At 35.1% G+C, this 21,473-nt stretch overlaps 1 long non-coding RNA gene across 1 annotated transcript in view; it reads left to right on the top strand.

Moving 5' to 3' along the window:
* Positions 1-12,142: 12,142 nt before the first annotated feature.
* The window catches only part of LOC150094176 (uncharacterized), a 36,089-nt gene continuing 26,758 nt past the window's right edge, over positions 12,143-21,473 (top strand). Inside the window, exon 1 of the long non-coding RNA XR_016550267.1 lies at positions 12,143-12,339. This is a non-coding gene — a long non-coding RNA (uncharacterized LOC150094176). The remainder of the gene's footprint in view (positions 12,340-21,473) is intronic.

The following is a 21,473-nucleotide window of genomic DNA, read 5'->3' as shown; positions in this document are numbered from 1 at the left end:
AAAAAAAAACATTCGAAATAACAGAAAATAAATTAAATTACATAAATATACTTGTATATTTAATAATTAAATATAAATATAAATTACATAAAACTACATTTTTTTTAATTAGAAATAATGGTCTTAACGTCTAATTCCGCACATATATAATTTTCAATAGCTATTAATGCCAAACTAACAAGCCTTTTTTGTGACATTCTTGTTCTTAAGTAGGTTTTAATCAATTTCAACTTGGAAAAGGAACGTTCACCGCTCCCTACACTAACAGGTACGGTTAATAGTATTCTTAAAGCAATTGAAAAGTTAGGGAAAGATAAATTATTGGACACAATAAAATTACGAATATAGAAAGGGTTTTGAATATTTAAATTATCCTTCCGAAAAATATCCCGGAAAGCACATAACTCGTCATATATAATAGTTCTATTGCATTTATGTCTTTATTGTCGCGGTTCTTCAAGAGAATCTCTAAATCGTCACAATTTTTTCGTAAATCTTCGTTATTAATTTGTAATAATCTATACAAGAAATTAAAATTATCATAATATGTTTTTAGTTGTTCAAAACGTTCTATTAACGAACACATTGCAACTTCTAGAAGTGTATAAAACACAAAATTTATTTTCTGGTGATAGTGGCGTTTCGTCGTAATGCTCGTAGTCAAATGTGTCTTCTTTCGTCGGCGAACTTCAGTACCAGTTTTAAATTCTTGTTCTCCATCCACCTCTTCACTCAGTTCTTTTGCCGTTTTTAGAACTTCTTTAAAATTTTTATCTGATCGATACTCTTGTAAGAATATTTTTAAGTTTCGAAAGATTCTAAAGCAAGTGTAATGTTCATATTTTTGTCTTGAAGCATTTTACTCACAGGGTTTATTCTGTTAAGTAAATCATGCCAAGTTATAAGAGAGCAAATAAATTTGTAGTCCTTTATTTTAGCACATAATGTTTGTGCTTCTTGCTGTTTCTTTATTAAAATTTTCATTATTTAAAATTTCAAAAAGTGCATCGTAAATTTCTCCTAACTGATATCGTAGAGGGCGGATTGCATTAATTTTACTTTCCCATCGCGTTTCTGATGGCTGTTTCAATGTTAATTTTTTACGAATTTCAAAAGGATTGCCCAACGTTTGTAAGAGAATGAAAAGAAATTATATTTCCTGAATAATTGTAAAGAAACTAATTGTATCTGCATTCGCTTTGCTGCATCGTTAATGATTAAATTTAGAGTAAGAGCAGCACATGGCACGTAAAAAGCTCGAGGATTTTTGTTCAAAAGCAAATTTTGGAGCCCATATTTTTTCCCTTTCATATTTGCCCCATTGTCATACCCTTGACCTCGCATGTCTTCAAAGGGAATGTTCCATTTTTCCAGTTGTTCCATTATTGTTGCATAAACCACGTCCTGTGGAATCTGATATATATCTGCAAAACCTAAAAAGTTTTCTCTGATCTTGACAATTCCATTGTCACAGGAAATAAAGCGAATAATAATGGTCATTTGTTCTGTTTTACTTGCATCCCTGATTGTGTTATTTAAAGTTTCCAATATTTCATTTTGACTGCCTTCACTCAAATAGTGTACTTTATTGTTTCGTTGTAGGGCCCTTTCAACATGATTTTCCATAACGGAAAATTTTCCAATTTCCTACTTACATTTCAAACTTCACAAACAGTTCGACTAATTTTAAAAAATTGCCGTTATTCCTTTCATATAATTTATCAGATGATCCGCGAAAAGCTAAATTTTGGCTACCAAGGAATTTTATAATTTCAATCAAGCGTTCTAAAACACTCGTCCAATGTTTCTTTTCCATTTCATACATGCTTTGAGTCTGGCAGTCAATAGTAGTTTTGTTTTTTAAATTTTTATCAAGTTCCTTCCATTTTAAGAAATTTTTCATGCGAGGTAAACTAGTCCCATGTCTATGCAAAGTTGTACTTAAATTTCTCCAATTTTATAACCTTCTACAAGCCTACTTGATTCAGTAGGTGCGAAAAGTTTGCAACAAAAACAAAAAAACAGAGTTTTGGAATAAATGAGCCATGTTCTTGGCACGAGCTCCCTGTTTTCCATTTTTCTTTTATAATACGTGTCGCCAAATTTACGACCATATGTATCTCTGGGATATATTATATTTTTCTTTTGAACAGGCTCCATTTGAATTAAACCAACTAGTAATTTTTCATCAATATTTTCCCATTCACCTGGATCTTCTAAATTTACAGAGACTAATAATGTGTTAATTTTGTAGTCAACTACAACTAATTCTTCTGACTGTTTTTCACTTAAATCATGCGTCTTGTTATCTTGTTTAATAGTTGCAATAGTACTTTCTTGAAAACTGGATGATGTGCGTGGTTCATCAACTCTGATTTCTGATGTATCGAGTTGGTTACAATCTACATCAGAATATTTTAATAAATTTATTAAAAGCCCCAGTTTGTTTCTTAATATCTGCTTCTTTCGCAGCATGATGCTTACGATTTTGTGCACCGGATAACTTTTTTTTTTAATTTTTGATTTCATTTCTATTTTATACCCACAAGAAATTATTACACAACACGACACAGAGACGAAATAATAGTCTGCACCGCGCTACTGTCAGTAGTCTACTGAGATGAGTAACATATTACACAACACGACACAGAGATGAAATAATAGTCCGCACTGCGCTACTGTCAGTAGCCTGAGATGCATACCATATGACTGGTTAACTAGCAACAAATGTTTTGTACGAAAATTCGTTTCTGTGCATAAAAACCATTAACCGTTTCACTTTAGATAGACTGCAGTAGACACAACATTCTGTAGACATTCTCGCTGCAAAATTGTAAACAGCCGGCTGATCAAAGAAGTAGCAATATACAATTTTTTTTAATTTTTATTCGGTGTATCCGGCCTTATTTATTTTAATATTGATCATTCTACGAATTTTTTGTTTTTATTATAAAAATTTTGTTTCTTAAAAATGAACTTATGAACCGTGCCCCGGCGGCGGCACCCGCATGCTCTGCATGCCCGCTTCCGCCGGCTCTGGTGGCAATGGTTGGAGAATAGCTGAATTAAAATTTATGTCCAATGATTGTCCAATGATTATCCAATTTGACAGAGTTAAACATGTTGGTATTGTTATTTGTTTATGAATAAAGTTTGTAGAAAAAAAAATATTTAAAGAAATTTGAAGAAAAATAAAAAAAGGATAAGAGAATTAATAAGAAGCAGAGTGAATATATACCCCATACCTCACTGATGAATTCTTTGGTACACGTATTAGTTTGGTCTCAGTGGTGCTTAGTCAGGATATAGTTCACTTGCTGCTTTAACATTATTCCAGCACTGAGCTGATATCAAATTGTGGGATGGTGTTGGTTTCATTCTGCTCGTTTTCCCCCTCACAAAAATTTGGTCTTAAACACAGTCAGTGGTAACAGGATCATTTGTTGAACAAGGCATAGCATCATTGTTTCATTAAAGGAAAATCAGTTTTGACAATTCTGGTTACATTTTAGTAAATCACAGAAATCACAAAAGAAACATACCAAGTTAATTGGTATGATGTAATTTTTTATCTTTTAGCAGCAAGTTTGATATTGTTGTGCATAAAAACTTGCTGATTAAAATGTGTCAAATAGTTATCAATGATTACAAGTTGAGATGGAAAATTGGATGACAGGAAGTCATTAGTCATCCCCTGCTTTTGATCCCTGTGGCTCAAGGTTTCCTTGCCTCATTTAGTAACATTCATCCACCTCACCTACCAATCTCCAAACTCAAACCACTCTGACCTCTTCACCTCTTTGAAGCTTGACCATCTGAAATGCAGCTATACAAATAATGAGGTCATCTTTCTAGGTAACCTTAATGTCCACAACTGTAATGTCTCCTTTTCCAACACCACTGACAATCAGACAAGATGTGAAAAATTTGATATAAAAGAGATCTACTGCAAAATCATGCATTCACTACCTGAATTCTTGAAAACCCTCTACACTTGTTCAGTACTCTTCATCTCTTGTTAATCTGTTCTCCACGATACACCATGGAGGTTACTTCTATCATAACTCAGATCACAATCATGTGCAGGTCTCCTCTCACACAGAACACTCTTCCTCCAACCACTCCCAACCTTGTGTCCTTTTGGTACTACAAGAGGTGTTGAGTAGGATATCTCCAGAATTTCTACTCTTCCTTTCTATGGTTTGACAGTCTGTTCTGACTCAAACACCTGCTTTGAGCAAGTCACTGAAATTGTCCTGGCATGAAAGCCTTCATTCCTCATTCTACCCAAAATTTTCATCCAATTTCCAAGCCCTGGTTTCAGAAAGTGTAACAAAGCAGCTGAAGAAAAAAATTCAGCTTAGCACAGGTGACCTGCATCAAGAATCCCAGCTTCATATGCAGCCTATATTGAAGCAAGCATGGAACAAATGCAAATCAGAAAATCTAAATCCAACTTCATAAATGCCAACAACAGAAAACTTACCTCCTACTCAATGGAAGCTGTGCCTTCTGGTCTCTTGCCGAGGCCATTCAAATGCAACTTCTGCTCCCCCCACTTCCATCTTTCTCTCTCTCTCTCTCTCTCTCACTCATGAAGATGGCACCATTGTTATAACACCCAAAGATAAAGCAGACTGTCTGGTATTACTCTTTTGCTCCAATTCCTGCATAGATAACCAAGGCAAATTGTTTCCCACCCTACAGAATCAGCATACCAAGCACTGTATGTCTTCCTGTAGTTTTCACAAAAAGATACCAGAACTCTCATCAATTTGAACACTAAAAACTCTCCTGATGGGGTCTCCACAGTCATTTATACTTAGCTGGCATTTATTTGAATGCATGCAAGCAATCATATATCCAGCTATTTCACAAAAAAATGGAGATATGAGTCCAGTATCAAACTCAATCCTCTCCATGATAGTGGAAAAAGTCACTGATAGTGAATTTCTCCACTACTTAGAGGTCTACCAGTTAAACAACAACCATTAATATGGATTCCACCATTCAAGGTCCACAGCTGACTTCTTAGCCAACATCACCACCACTGAACACATTCTGTGTAAAGTTTTGGAAAACATGCAGTCATTCTTGACATTTCCAGAGCTTTTGATCATATCTGGCATCAAGGCATGCTAAGCAAACTGCCTTCCTTTTGTCTACCTGCCACACTGTGTAATCAGATAGTCAGTTTTTTCTCTGGTTGTTTACTGCATGTCATGGTAGATGGCTTCCTCTCTTTGAGCAAAACTCAAAGAGATGTTTAAATGCTTTAAGAAGAGGAATTTTTTGCATTAGTCAGCTTAACTTGGCCAAAAATTATAGGTGTCTGCAAGCCATGGTTGACAGAAAATGATATAGTTACAGGGATAGAATGTAAAGGATATTGGATTTTCAAGGAAGATAAAGGAAATAACACAGGAGGTGGAGCTGAAAAACATTAACCAACAAAAATAGAAGTTAAGAAGAACATTAGTCTGTGAGAGAGAGTTCATTTGAGGCTATCTGGTGTATGATAGAGGCTAACAGGACAAAATATATTGCTGGTTGCTGCTAGATTAGGAGGATCCATAGTAAAATGGATGCCATGCATCAGCAGATTAACACAATGAGTACAAGCTGAGCAATTATTATGGAAACGACTTCAACTATGGGGACATAAGATTGGAGGGGAGGAAAGGGGAATGACAGATGGAATTTATACAGTTACTGAGGAATAATTACCTGGAACACTATGTCATGGAGAGGACCAGGAGTTTTAGAGTGCTGGATCTGGTAATAACATCAGAAGATGTATCCATAACCATAGTAGATATTCTGCCTCAGATTGAGAAAAGTGACCATCAAATCTTGCTCTGGGAGGTTGCTAATCCTGTGGAATCCCCTGTCAACTAAGGGTTTATGTTAAACTATAAAGATGGTAATTATAACAGACCTTAGGAGGCCACTTGGAGCACCATGGTTTAAGAAGCTACAAGGAAAGACTGTCAGCAGGGCATGGGGAATGGCAAGGGATTATTTGAGAGAAGCAGTATCTGACTGTATGCCTACAGTCAGGAGGATAAACTTAAGTGGGTTAAAGATATAAAAATCAGGAGCTGCAAAAAGAAAGAAAAAGAAAACATTGTAAATGGAATATAAAGAAAAAAGTGATCGGCATGCTCATGGGCAATATGAAGTGCAGGCAAGAAAGGTGCCTAGCATGGTAAGAAAGGCCAAATTAGATTATGAGAGAAAATTAACTAAGCAAGCCAAAGAATTTTTCCATTATAGCAAGTTAGATGAAAAATGGTTATGGAAGGATGACTTTAATCAATGCTGATGGTAGAAAGGTGACAGAAGTAAAAGAAACAATTTAGTGAATTTCACAGTGAGTGATTACTTTGAAAAGGTGTATCATTTGGGTAGAGATTTTTGCAGTTGCTGATGTGACAGAGACAGACTGGTGTAAGAATTCAGGTAGATGAACAGGAGGTGCTCAGCATATTAAAAATATCAATGTGAATACAGCAGTTGGACTGGATGGCAATGTTGGCCCATGTGCTACGCAAATATGCAAAAGAATTGCCAGTGTCTCTAATGAAGTTGTTTAAGTCTCAGCTCTAGCAAGATTATAAGGGAGAAGAAAGAGAATAAGGTAGTTCCATTACATAAAGACGGTTCCAAGTAGCAAATTACAGACCAATTAATAACTCAGGAGTTGCAGTTAAAGTATTGGAAAAGTTGGTTAAAGATAATATTCCAGTAATGGGTGGATGGGAATACAATACTCTATGATGGGGAGAATGGATTTGTAAAAGGTAAGTCCTGACGTAGTAATTTATTCACATTTTATAATAGAGTGACAGCAGGTTTAGATAAGGAGAAAAAAAGCCATGATACTTGCTGGGCTTTGTAAATGCATGTGACGGAATACTGCATAGAAAACTGTTACAAAATTGGAAGCAAATAGGAATGGATATGAAGCTGGTAGCATGGATAAGGGGAGTGGAAGACATCAGAGAGTAGTATAACGTAAAGTAGAATCTAGGAAAATGAAGGTGACCTATAAAAGTGCAATGAGAATAAAAATGAAGGTGAATTATAAAAGGTGAAAATGAAAATAGAGTGACTCTCTGTACTAGGGCCACTATTTGATTTGTATATTAATGATATAGGGAATGGGTTTTTTGGGGGGGGGGGATTCGTTTTTTGTTTTTAATGTAGCTCCCACCCACGTAAGGTCATTCCATAAAGCTATAGTACATTCGTACCGTGGGTGGGTTAGGGTTTATTCTTGCTATTTTTTAAATTAATTTTCATTTTGTATTTGTTTCTTTCATTTATTTTTTATCCTAGTCCAAAAATCCTGTTCTAGAGACCAAACATGGAACTTTTTCAAGCCGCTTCAGACCTCCAATAATCGGGGTGGTGATCTCACCCTAGGCAATGAAATTCATTAGAAATTCACCTAATGTTTACTAATGATGCAAAACAGGGGAGGTAAATAATTCATAAAGGTGATGTAGATGTCCTGCAAGATGATTAAATTAGTATTATTGGGGAGAGATAATGGTTGTTAATTTAATGTTGCAAAACATAAGTTATACAATTCGGGTTGTGAAAAGATTATGCATTGCATGTCATGTTGTTGATAATAGTTTGCAAGAAACTGATGAGGCTAGGAAATTGGGGTAATGGTGGCAGAGAGTTGAAGTTCATGGGGGGGGGGATGTGGAAAAGAGTTGGCAAAATAGTTCAATAGATATTGAACTATTTTGCCAATTTTGGATGATGATCCAAGGTATCTTTGAGGAGGACCAAGTTATTCCTTGAACAAGCAAAGACAAGAAGGTTATTATCTCTCTTTCTGAGACTATGATTCAGCCGCATCTTGAATTGTGCACAGATTTGGTCACTTCACAATATTTTCAAAATCCTATGCTCTGAGATAACACTGAGTCACAATATGGCCCACAGTTTGTCTCTGAGTTCCACAATCACAATGCGGGGATCGTTTGCCCCATTTAAAAAGCATGTCTGCACATACACCATGACCAGTTCGTATTCTATTAAGCTGAGTCCAGGATTTTCTTAGGAGGTGTGAGCAAGCATCAAAACTTTCTTGTAATTCATTGAGAGAAAATTTTGTGATGGCATCTGTCTGGCTCTCCCACTGTTCTTGCCACTTTTGCTTCAGGTCAAAGTTAGATTGCAGTAGTAGTTGGGCTAATTGTAGTGGTGGGTGTCTTGATCGCAATCGTCGTACACTTACGTCTGGGAGATCTAAACGTATTGGTAGGGCTGTGCTCTCCAAGACTTTCTTATACTCCTGTAAGAGAGCCTTAGTCCTGCGCAGATTCGGTGGAACAATATTACTAAGAGCTGGAAGTCAGTGTGTGGGCGTTGATTTAATTGCCAGAAATCAGTCTCATTGTATTATTTAGTTGGCTATCAACAAGTTTAACATGTGTGCTATTTAGCCACACTGGTGAGCAATATTCGGCAACAGAGAAAACTAGACCAAGAGCTGTAATCCGCAGATTATCAGCTGTTGCACCCCATGTCATGCCTATTAGTTTTTGTATTATGTTGTTACGGATTTTTAACTTAGCAGAAATGTTTGTTAGGTGTTGCTTGTAAGAGACCGTGCGGTCCAGGGTTATGCCCAAGTACTTTGGAAACTTATTATGTCGTAGTAAACATCCTTCAGAGAAGATATGTAAAGTGACATCTGCCATGTGATTATTAAGGTGAAAGCTTGATACTTCTGGATTGAGCTGGAGCCTCCATTTATTGTAATATTCACCTATTGTTTTCAGATCTTTTGTAAGTACGTCTTCAGCCTGACTTGTGTTTTTGTGTCGAATGACAATTACAGTGTCATCAGCATAACAGAACTTGCATGAGATGGTAGCAGGCAAGTCATATGCGTATAGGTTATAAAGTAAGGGTGCCAATTCTGACCCTTGTGGAAGACCATTATTAAGTTTTCGTTGTCGGGACATTTTATTTCCTAATATAACTTGAAAGAAACGTTCAGTGAGCATGGAGGAAATTAAGTGTGCCGTCCGTTTACATGGGATAATGCTAAGAAATTTGTATATAAGACCTTCATGCCATACTGTATCGTAGGCTGCTGTTAGGTCCAAGAAGACAGCTGATGTTTTTTCTTGCTTCTGAAATCCAGCTTCTATGTATGATGTTGAAGTGAGCACTTGATCACATCAACCACGTTTTTCTCTAAAACCAGCTTGTTCAATCGGGACATGCTGCATAATTGGTACGGACAATCTGTTGTACAGAAGGCGCTCTAACATTTTATAGATGCAACTCAATAAAGCAATAGGTCTGTAACTTTTTGCCTCCTGGGGTGGTTTTCCAGGCTTAAGAATAGCAACTATTTTTGACTTCTTAAACTGACTAGGTAGTCGGCCAGTCAATAATATATCAGAAAAGAATCCACAGGGCCATTTTATAGTATTTGGCCCGCTATTAATCAGAAATTCAGGATGGACACCGTCGAAGCCTGCTGGGGCCTTGCCTGCTTTGATATAATAACGGCTTTTACTTCATCTATAGTGAAGATCGAGGCATATTGTGAGAAAGCAGGAGCATTTATTTTTAAAGCACCAAGTTCTTTCTTAACTTTCTTGGTATGTTCATGGTCCCTAGCATTGACATATTAACGTTAATATGTCAATGTTAGGGACATATCGTTAATATGTCAAGTGCCCTTGACATATTAACGATTTGATTAGCTATTTTCTCAGGGAAGATAATTGTGCTTTTTCTTTTAGGTAGCTTAGTTGTGGAGAGTTGTTGGAGAAGATTCCAAGCTTTTCTACTTGATCGTTTGAAGGCAAGGTTTTCAACTGTATCAATCCATTTTGTTTTTCGAGATGAGTTCAGGCTATGTAGTAATTCATCTGCTATTTCAGGATCTTCACTTTTCAGGAACTCTCTGTAGAGATGTTCACTCTCTTCATTCCATCCGGGGACATAATCTTTTCTGTAACCTCGAGGGATATATTTTTTCACAGTTGATACGATTGCTCCTACAAATCTTATGTACTCTGCAACTCTAGCAGGTATCCACCGAACACATTTATCCAATTCATTCAAAAAATTTCTCCAATTTGCATTTTTAAAAATCCAACGCGGTCGTGGAAAGGATCTTGCTATAGGTAGTGTCATATCAATTTCCAGTAACACCGGTCGATGTTGACTGTATGGGAAGTTAGAAAGTACATATCGTCTTGCTGGTAATGGTTGCCCTTCTGTGTTTATTGAAACAAAACATGTCCGGATTAGACTCTGTTTGCCATGCTGATGATCTAAAGGTGTTTCTATCTTTGGCATCAAATACAAGGTGTATATTATTTATTTCTGCCCATTGAACGAGGGTAGTCCCGCAGTCGTTGTTATCACGGTACTCCCATTCTTCATGATGGCTATTAAAATCACCAATCCATACTGTTGGATGTTGATAAGTAGGTATCACATCTGTAGACCATGATGTTAAAGGAGGTTTATAGACATTGACTATTGTTATGTTGTGAATTTTCACACTCACAAGATGGGTATCGTAATCACATCTCGTTGGCAGGACAGAAGCATTTTCTATATCATCCTTGATATATGTTGCAATACCATAATTCCGGTGGTATGTAGCACCAATCAGACAGTAACACTGATTAACAGGTTTAACAAATACGCCATCAAATATTGTTAAAATGTATGTATGTTTTCTTCGGAGAGTTTTTTCATATACATCATTCCTGAAGATTTATGTATGAATAAATATACTGCGAAATGTGTCCACTTACATTATTAACTGTCATTTTTAAGTGGAAAAAAAAAAATCCAGTTAATTTCTGAATATTTGAACTTATAAGTGAATGTAGGGTCCTCGTAAGCCCCAAGTGAGATAATCTCGGAGGGCTGCAAAAATGGGCAAAACTGTATCTCACTCATAACATCTTTTTTTATTATTATTTTTATTGTGTGTGTTTAATTTGACATATTTCCTTTAATTTAGAAGCGGCAAAATAGTACTTGCCTAGGCGTGACAATTTACTCTAACAACGATCTTGTTTAAATTATCACGTTACCTACTTCTAGCGAAAGATGTTAATAAACTCTTACTTTGTTTCAGTCTGTTAAATATAACAAAAGAGAGAAACGATAATTGTAATGAAAAAATATAACATGTTGCAGACTTACAAGTAGCCAGTGCCTATAATCATTAACCATGGGCTAATTGCAAGAAATAAAAGCATGAAACATATCTTTGGAGGAAGCTATTGTTTCTTAACAAGGCTATGGATAGACACATCGCATAATATCACAAGCGGGGGGGGGGGGTGATAATCATGGAGAAATACAGCGCAGTATATGAACATTCACCATACCCAAGTACAGATAAACCAAAATAGCTGCATTACTGTACTTATGTTATACTTTACAAGAAATTATATTCTGGTTTTAATCTTTTACCCAGATACAAGCAAACAAAGTTTGCACGGGAAGCATCTTCACGACTGGTTTACTTGTATGTAGAAGCTATTGACATCACCGCAATTGCCTCATTATCCCATAATGCAAAAACATTATCTGATGAGCCTTTATTAAGGCCTCATCAGTGGAAACCAGACTCAGGAAGATACCAGTGCTTCAATGCAGAAGTGATATTTTCTATATACAGGAAGTAAAATTATTTATGACCGTATTGTTAAATACTCCAAATCAGGAATGGTTGTAGGAAGTTTTACAATGTACAAAGTAACTTAATTCAATTTTGTGTTACTATACGTTATAGTGCGTATAATTTAGTGCTATCTCACATTAAAAAGGAGGGGGGTAAATTATTAGTTTCTTCACTAGAGGTCGGAAAATGAACCTTGTTTGAACTGAGTTTTGATTCCGAAATTAAGTGGGAAGTTGAGAAAGTGCATTTTTATATACAGATGTATATAAAGTCCATTCCATCCAGAGATTTGTAGAAATTATTTACTACGAGTTAACAAAATATCCATGAAGTTTATATATGATGTTAGAAGACTAAATTCCAGACGATTAGATAAGTGCATAATCTCGAATCAGAGTTCCGCAGAAAGAAAACGAGTAATGGAGGTTACCAGGGAACTTGAATGCTGTTTGTCGTGTGTTTACAAAACACGCAAATGTTTCTTCGAGTTTTGGTTATTTCGGGTTGCTAAGAAACATTATTGATATTTATACGTTCGGGTCTGGTAATATCATCTTTCACAATGGCAGCCAGCTGTGAAGAACAATAATCTAAGACAGAGAAGCAGACTGGATTTTATAGAGGAATTCGTAATTTATCTCTGGAAGGTAAGAATTTGTCTGAAGCTTACATTTTTCACTTAAGCCAGTGTGTTTGTTTTTAGACTAGCAAGTTATATCCAGGTTTTGTTCTCTCGAGCTTTTCGCGGATCCCCGTTTCTGGTAAAAAAAATTTTCTCAGTCAGCTTTTCTGTACATTTTTAAACAATTGCTTTTTTTTAAATAAACATTCCGAAGGAGTAGGGGGGGGAAGCCTATGTTCACAAGAAGCTGTATTATTTGATTTATAAACTAATATATCATTAGTATATGCATATTAGCTAATGAATAACCACTTCAATAACGTACGTACACACACTTTGTGTTTCCTCCCATGATTTGTTTTTTCGAAACAGACAAACCACTCCCAAAACATTGACAGATGTCACAAATGAAAGTTGACATTATATGAAAAAGATATTTTGTTTAAATTAATATTCCGAAGGAGACAAAAATCTGTGTTCATGAGAAAATATTGTTTTTATTTATAAACTAATACATCACTAGTGATATATATGCTAATGAATACCTCTGTAACGTACACACTAACAGATATCATAAATGAGAAAGATATATCCAGTTTCCCCATATGCAAACCCTTCCCCTTCTCTTCTCCCCCCCCCCCAAAAAGCGCCCTTAAACACAATAATATATATATTTATTTATTTATATATATATTATTAATACAAAAACCCGGGTTTCCAAATTTATTTTTCCCAAGTCAAAACACCCCCACGCTCCCTTCCTCCCCCCCCCCTCGTTATAAACAACCTTCAGCAGGATCATAGAATTGGAAGACATCCTAGTATCAAAACAAGGTATGTACAAAATTTTTCCGCCTCTTTTATTCTGTTATAATTGCCTTCTATACTCACCCATAATGCCCTAAAGTATATATATATATATACCCTTTTTTGAGTAATTATAGTCAATGTATTTAAAATAAGGGACACTCCTAAACAAAAACTGGCTATAATAGCCGTAATTATAATAATAGTGTTTAAGAGGAGTAGCATGGGAATTTTCCCAGAAACTATACCTAATTTATATGCAGACGATAATCATTACTGGATAATAGTGTGCGTATTGAGTGGATAGTGTAGCCCTGCTTTCTAGTCAACTGGCTGAGTATCCAGTTCGGCTGTGGCATTGGATATTCGTGAACACGTAAGATAAATTTCAGTGCTCTCCTTGAGACCTTGCTTAGTAGAACCCTGGAGCAGCACAAAATACATTTGTGGTCTCCAAAGCGAAGTTTCCTGTATATTCTAGCGTCGTTGCTAATATGCATTCCATTTCTAATTTTTCGTGAGGTGAATTGTTAAGTAAATGAAAATACTAAAGTTTTTGTAGAAAGTTTTTTACCTTAGGTATAATATACGTTACAGATACCAAGCTATTTTAATTATAAACCTGGTTTTAATTCATTTCCCAAGTAAGCAAACAGACAAGTAAGTCAAGTTTGCGCCTGCAAGTAGTGCAAGTCTGGGTGACCCGCTATATTATACCCAAGGTAAAAAAACTTTCTACATCTATCTCTCACCCTGAGATTCTTATTTAATAAGGTCAAAGCACCTTTTGGTAACTTGTTTTGGTAAAATATTTATAAGCTCTGTATTACTTAAACCTTGGTATTTCTAAGCCTGGCGATGAGACCTCAATAAAGGTGGAAACCGGTCTGGGTAGTGGCCCTTGCCTTTAATGCATAGCATCATACATCTCAAGGAGATGTGCTTTGCATTAAGGGTAAATACTAAGAATAGTGATCAGAGCTTATTCCACCTTTACCACGAGTTGCCTAAGACTTGCACGCGCAAAACTTGACTTACTTGGGAAATAGATTAAAACCAGGTTTATAATTAAAATAGCTTGGTATTTTTAACGTACTAAAGTTTTTGTTTTAACATGGTGTAATAGCAAAGGTTACATGCTAAAGCTGGTAATTATGACCAGCTGAAGAGAATACTAGATTCGATCCCATCATATTGATTGTTAGCGGGAAGTAAGCTGGCAGTGCATGAGAAGTATTTTAAAAAATATATTAATGATGCAATATCGGAATGCGTCCCTAAAGTTGGAAGAATAAACAGGATGGGAGTGAAATGAATGTGTAGTCTTAAAATAAGCAAGAAATTTTAATATTCTAAATAATAATAGGATTGTGGGCATGTGAAATGCTTATCAGTTCAATGTTATTAAATGCAAAGATATAAACTTTGGCGTAATGTCATATCCAATGTCATATTGTATTGGTGGAATTATGCCACAAGAAACTGATGAGGCTAGAGATCCTGTAGTTGATGGTTAGGTTAAAATATCACATTGAAAAAAATTACAAATATAACTCAGAGGATAATAACGGTGCTGAACATGTAAGGATAACTCTCTCCACGTTATCTTGTCTCTTTACAAGACAAGATAACGTGGAGAGAGTTATCCACGTTATCTTGTCTTGGACCGCGACAAGACAAGATAACGACCGCACCTGAACTATCTTGTGTTGGTTTTGTCTTATGGTTTAAGTGGTGATGCTGATACAGTGGAGCATGTGAAGATGATACTGGGACCGTGGATGTAATTATGAGGAGATATTGAGAATTTGTGGACTGCAGAAACAAACAGGAGAAAAATGGAATATTATAGACCTACACGCTTCTAAAAGGGGTTTTAGAGGATACCAGTAGAGGGAATTTTTCATTTTGTGTAGGCTGGGAAAAGGACATCCATGATAGTTGAGAATGCTGCCAAGAAAGCAGCGACAGCTATATTTTTCCTCTCATAGAGAAGTTCATGATTGGAATGCATTGCCTTTGAGGTCATAAGTGCTTGATGGTGTAAATGAATTTAAGAGTATGTTGTGGTGTGAATGATATATGGCAGTGGTGCTCAACCTTTTTTACTACGCGAGCTACTTTTCTATAAAAAGTTATTCGGCGATCTACTCTCTTATATAGATCACGTTCCCCCAACCTGATATCTGATTACGCACAAATAAACAACTAAAAAAAAAAATATATATATATATATATACAACTAAAAACTTTATTTGTATTTAAAAATTTATTTATCACTTTTAATTATTTTAATACAACAACAACAAAAAAAAAAAATATATATATATATATATATTGGAATAAAATATTTATTTCTCTATTTTGGAAAACCAAAGTTAGAAAAAACAACAGATTGATTACAAACTCACAAGTTACAGGAAATGCTAGTTGATTAAGAAAAAAAAAAAGTTAATGTGAAATTTGGCATTGTTTGGACCTCGCAATATTTTCATAGTCAAGTTGATATGAAGAAGTGGCCAATCGCAGACACTCATCCAAATGATCATTTGTAATTTAGTTTCTTAATTGATTTTTTATGACGGTCATATTTGAAAAAGCAGATTCTGACAAGTATGTCGATCCGAAACACGAAGAATTTTTCGCGCAATATCAGTTAATATTGGGAATTTTTTTATGTGCATACTTCCAAATGACCTCATTGTTTATTGATTTTAAATGTAAACTATTCTGAATGTTTATTAGCTCATATTCTACTTCAGCTTGGTTTATATCAAACAGCCCACTAATTTTATTTGAAATTTCTGTGGTGTTCAAGTTTTCTTGAAATGGATTATTGATAAAAGATACAATCATTTCAGTTTTATTAAAATCTTTAAATCTTGGATTTATTTCTTCCTCAACTAATTCTATTTCACGAATAAATTCTTTTAAATCATAGCGAAGCATTTCTTGATTTTGTTCAAAAAATTTTAATAAATATGGGAGATGTCTAAATTCGAGGTCATTTATATTTTTCTTTAATAAAAATAAGTGTTGTTGGAAAGTTTTTATTGAACTTAACATGTCAATTAAATTTTTATCTCCATCTTGTAACTCTAAATTTAAATTGCTTAATTTCGTACAGAAATCTACTAAAAATGATAAGCTTAACAACCATCTTTTATCACTCAATTGTGGATAAATATCTCCTTTTTCATCAAGAAAAAAGTTTATATCGTTAATTAATACAAGAAATCTTTCTAAAAATTGACTTCTGCTGAGTCAGCGAACATTATTGTACAACAGAAGTTCCCTATCATCATCTGCCTGTAATTTAAAGAACCGCTTGCAGGGCTTTTCCTCGAACAGAATTTACAATTTTAAATGTAATATCCAAAACATCTTTTGTGTTTAATCTTTTACTACACAGTACTTGTTGGTGAATAATACAGTGATACGTTAAAAACTCTGGATATTTGTCATCGTTTTTACATAATGAAATGAAGCCTGATTTATTACCTATCATTGCAGGAGCACCATCAATAGTAATAGACACAAATTTAAAAAAGTGGAAGTTTGTGTTGTTTCACAAATTCATCAAATGCCGAAAAAATGTCTTCTCCTCTAGTCCTTCCCAAAAATGGTATAATTTTCAAAAGTTCTTCTTTACTTGAATAATCTTGAAGTACCATACGAATAAATACCATTAACTGAGCAATATCAGTGAAGTCGTTTGATTCATCAAATTGTAATGAAAACGCAACACACTGAATGTCTGACATTAACCTGGCCTGGAAACTTTTCTCCGGCAATTGGAACTCTTCCTTTCGGCAATTTGAAACCTTGTCTGCGGCCTAGAAGTAGTCTCTCTCTAGCGATGTCTCGAACCGAGAAGCTCCTTTCTGGAAGCGGGAAACTCCTCTCTTAAGCAACGTGGATCCAGGCAGTCTCTCTGACGGCGACTCTGGACCGGGTGGCCTCCTCTCTGACAGCAATTCTGGAACCGAGACCCCTTCTGCTTGCTTCAATCCCTTTTTATTAGGCCTCCTCTGAGACCTCGCATGAAGTTTGGCAACCCCCAAAGAATGAGTCTTTCATCTTAAGTTTCAAGTTCGTCATGCCTTTGGTTCTCCTCCGCTTTCTTTTGATTGTAAGTTGCCGTCCATCTCTTTCTGACTGACTTCGGAGATGTTTACGCTTAGAGCCTGCAAGTCTTTCTCATAAATACAAGTTTCAATAACAATCTTTCTAATGCCGCCATGTACAGCTTCGGCGACAAAAACATTGCCTTTGTTTTTAACACTCTAACATATTCTTATTAAAGCAGTATATACAGTTAGCTTCAAAAGAGTGATTTACAAAAATATCTAATACAAACTATACCGAGACAAACAAAGGTTATTTTTTACAATATTCATATGGGACTTAACCTAAGTAAAAAATTGATGTAAATGTGCTTTGGAATATTTAATATTTAAGCTACAATCGAGTTTTTACACGTTGCTTATAATCGTATTCACTCGGCTCGCTGTTTGACTTCCACTGATCCAAATTAATTCATTTACCCGAACTTATAAGAAATTTACTGATTTGACAATTTTAACGAAAAATAAATAAACAATAGCAATACACTTAAAGCGAATTAAAAATAATAAAACATTATGTTTTCAGTTTTAATTAAATTTGTAAGTAAGGAGGAATACACAAGCGATCGACGATTTATTTGAAAAGCATGAACACCCCTGATATAAGGCCTCTCTCCAAGACCTTCACTATGACTCCAGAAATGCAGACTGGTCGGTAACTTGATACTTCTGTTTTGTAAACCATCTTTATTATAACGGTACTTACCTTGTTGTCTAATAAATAGTGGATTTCATGTGAAACATTATTTTCATTTTGAAAATGTGATTATAAATAAATTAAAAATTATTCCATGAAGTTTATTATTTCTCGTCACAGTCGTCTGAACAATTTAGGTATATGATGTTTCATGTTCTGTTCCTGCTCTGTAGATGAGGTTTTACTTAAAATTAAAGAGAAATTTAGCAAAAATATTTACCAATATTCTCGCAACAGCAGTCTAAAAATCGCTAGCTGAGCGATGAGGTAATGAAGATTAAATTTAATGCACAAACCACCTCCTTGTCCCAACTTTATAATGTTCTCATTATTCGTACACATATTGAGGACATTATGAGGATTTTCATCTATCGATGGAGACAGGTAAATTAATTGCAGGAACATGGTACCAATAGACATAACTGCATGTCTATCAGCGCCTCATGTCTCATTTGCTATATGCGATTAATAAATAACAGTAAAATCTCAATGCGTCTTTCCTAGGGCAGCGAACTTTTCAAAAATGGTCTCATGACGAATATCTCCTTAGCCAGAAGAGAGGAAGATGTATAAGGCATTCCAGCAAATTGTGTTAACAGTCAAATTTTGATATTAGTTTAGTGTTTGCTAAGACTTACTTGAAGCTGTTCTTAATGACTAATTATTTCCACTTTAAAAAAAAAAAAGTTTCAGGCCACATTTTAAAAAGGGTAAAATATAAATAAATAAATTCTTAAATCCACTACCGTCTTTTATTTCCCTATAGGGGGTAGACGAGGTCGCTTTATTCTTATCTAACTTTTGGAGAGAGAGAGAGGTTAAAACATTTGATTCAAAGAAAAAAGAAAAAAAAAGTGACATAACTTCTTGGAAACAAAGTTGGTTTTATTAAAATAGAGGTTGAGTTCTCGCCCCACCATAATACCATGATCATTAAAACATCTACAATTACATCGCGACATCAGAAGCACTGCTTTATTTGAAAAGCATCTTACAGAAGTCAAACGAAAATAGCGCGACCATCAACGAAACTTTCATCATGAAAATATATCAGCATGTATTAGACGCGTACAATATCGTTAGCCAGAACTGCTCTTTGAATATCTTCGGAACAAAAATGAAAACGTTTTACATACTTATTTATCCAAAACTTTTTTTTTTTGCTTTGTTCTGAAATGACGAGGGGAAAAAAAAAAATTTGTATTCAAGAAAAAAAAGGTGAGGAGAGGAGTAGTTTGTAGCACAGACTAATAAGACTTCTCAGCATCCTCGTGATCTGAGAAACTAATTCAGATTTCATCGTTATTGTTGCTCATAAACATATAAAAAATGCCTAAAAGTAATAACATAATAACAAAGATTTGAAATATGAAACGGTAATAATGCAAGTTTTTTTCCCCCATTATGTTGCTATTGATATGTTGGATTATAGAATTACGCATAACTTTAATACATGCATATCACAATTAATTTTTGCTGCATGTGTTCTAAAACTGTGAACACTGGCTAATTAATGCGTTGTGGAAGAACATAATTTACCATTGATTATAGCGGTTTGTGGTTATTCGCTCCCCTCAATAGACATGGTGGTAGTTCTGGTCTTCTCACACATTGAATTGAATTTATTAACGTTAGCACATAGTACAATACAAGATAAGATAAAATACTAGAAAAATGATTACAATATGGAATTACCTTATGTCTTATTAACATTAGTAGATAGTACAGATCCAATACAAGATGAAACATTATTATTCAAGACAATTTGCAAGATCGGATGATACAAAATGAAAGACACAACTTACAATATAGGATGGTTCAAATTACAAGGCTAGATTTACAACAAATAAACATAAATATGTGTATATCATATTAAATATATTATGTATAAAAGATATAGACACCCTCTGTCCAAAAAGAAACCGAACGTTTCGAAAATAGAAGAAACTAGTGGCGTCACCTGTTGTATTTTTTTGTTTGTCGAAAGCTGCAACCTTCATTAGTGTTGTGTCAACTGTTTATGACATTTATTTCATTAGAAGCTGAGTTATAATGCCAAGAGTCACAGTATGTTTTGACGAACGGTCGGTCATCACGATATACATGCCGCACGCGACGAATTCTCGCTATCAATCGCTTCAAAACTTCGAGATAAAACTCACCATTGACCGTTTGGCCAGACGGAACGAATTCTTTGTAGATAACGTCCTTGGAATCGTAGAAACAAATCAGCATTGTCTTTACTTTTGACTTCTCCAAGCTACTTTTTTTTTCGGATGCCCTCTTCTGGTGGTCTCCACTCAGCACTCTGGCGCTTTGAATCGGGCTCATACTAAAAACACCACATTTCGTCACCAGTAACGATCGTTTCAAAGAAGTTTACGAGACTCGTTACAAGGATCTCATTAAAACCGCTTACGACCGGTTTTAATGAGGTCCTTGCATGTTCAATTCAATACATTTTTTGGTCGTCGGTCAACTTGTGGGGAACAAATCGCGAATTCAATTTACGAAGGCCCAAACTCTCGGTCAAAATGTTGTGCACAGTTGATTTTGGAATCCCCAATTCATCTTCAATCAATCTCACGGACGATTTCGGGTTTTCTTTGATGAAATCACGCACTTTTTGGATGTTACTCACTTCTCTCAGTCCAGTTTTTTGACAGCCCGGCTTTTCATCGTCCTCAAGCGTCTCACGACCACTTTGAAATCGCTTAAATCATTCGTAAACTTGACTACGGGATAAACATTCATCACCGTATGATTTTTGAAGCATTTGATGCGTTTCGGTAAAATTTTTGCCAAGTTTAACACAAAATTCAATTGAAGCTCTCTGTTTGAAACTCATTTTCCGACCGTTCGTCAAAACACACTGTCACTCTTGGCACTATAACTCGGCGTGTAATGAAACAAATGTCAAACAGTTGACACAACATTAATGAAGGTTGCCGCTTTCGACAACATAAAGACACAACAGGTGGCGCCACCAGGTTCTATTTTCGAAAAGTTTGGTTTCTTTTTGGACAGAGGGTTGTATGTAACCAAGTTCGATTGCTATGTAATACTGTATACCTACAGTGTGTTGAGGTACACAGTATAATATAATATATTTACTTGTCTATATACCTGTGATTATTCGAATACATAAATTGTTAAATCCATAATTATTATATATCATTCACTATAAAATTATGATTCATAATTATTTGATTACATATGTTTAATTTTTAGGTACATAATTATTGTTTCATCTGCTAACTTATTTTGTGTATTTGAAATACTTTAACGTCGTCATTTAATTTTATGGTATTATTATTATTATAACAGTAGGGTCTCCTTCAACTCACTGAAGGAGACCCTACATTGACACGCTAACCATTATTCACACAATAAATTTCATACTTCTACTTGAATTCATTCACAATCACCTCTGGCAACGCATTCCACACATTCACAACCCTCCAAGCAAAAAATCTAGTCCTAACATCCACGTTAACCACAGTCTTACACAATCTCCAGGGATGGTCC

This window comes from Typopeltis vanoorti, chromosome 22 (assembly GCF_054136105.1).
Source record: "Typopeltis vanoorti isolate ZY-2024b chromosome 22, IOZ_Tvanoo_1.0, whole genome shotgun sequence".
Lineage (NCBI taxonomy): Eukaryota > Metazoa > Arthropoda > Arachnida > Uropygi > Thelyphonidae > Typopeltis > Typopeltis vanoorti.
The sequence above is the reverse complement of the archived record's forward strand: the minus strand, read 5'-3'. Positions and strand labels throughout refer to the sequence as shown.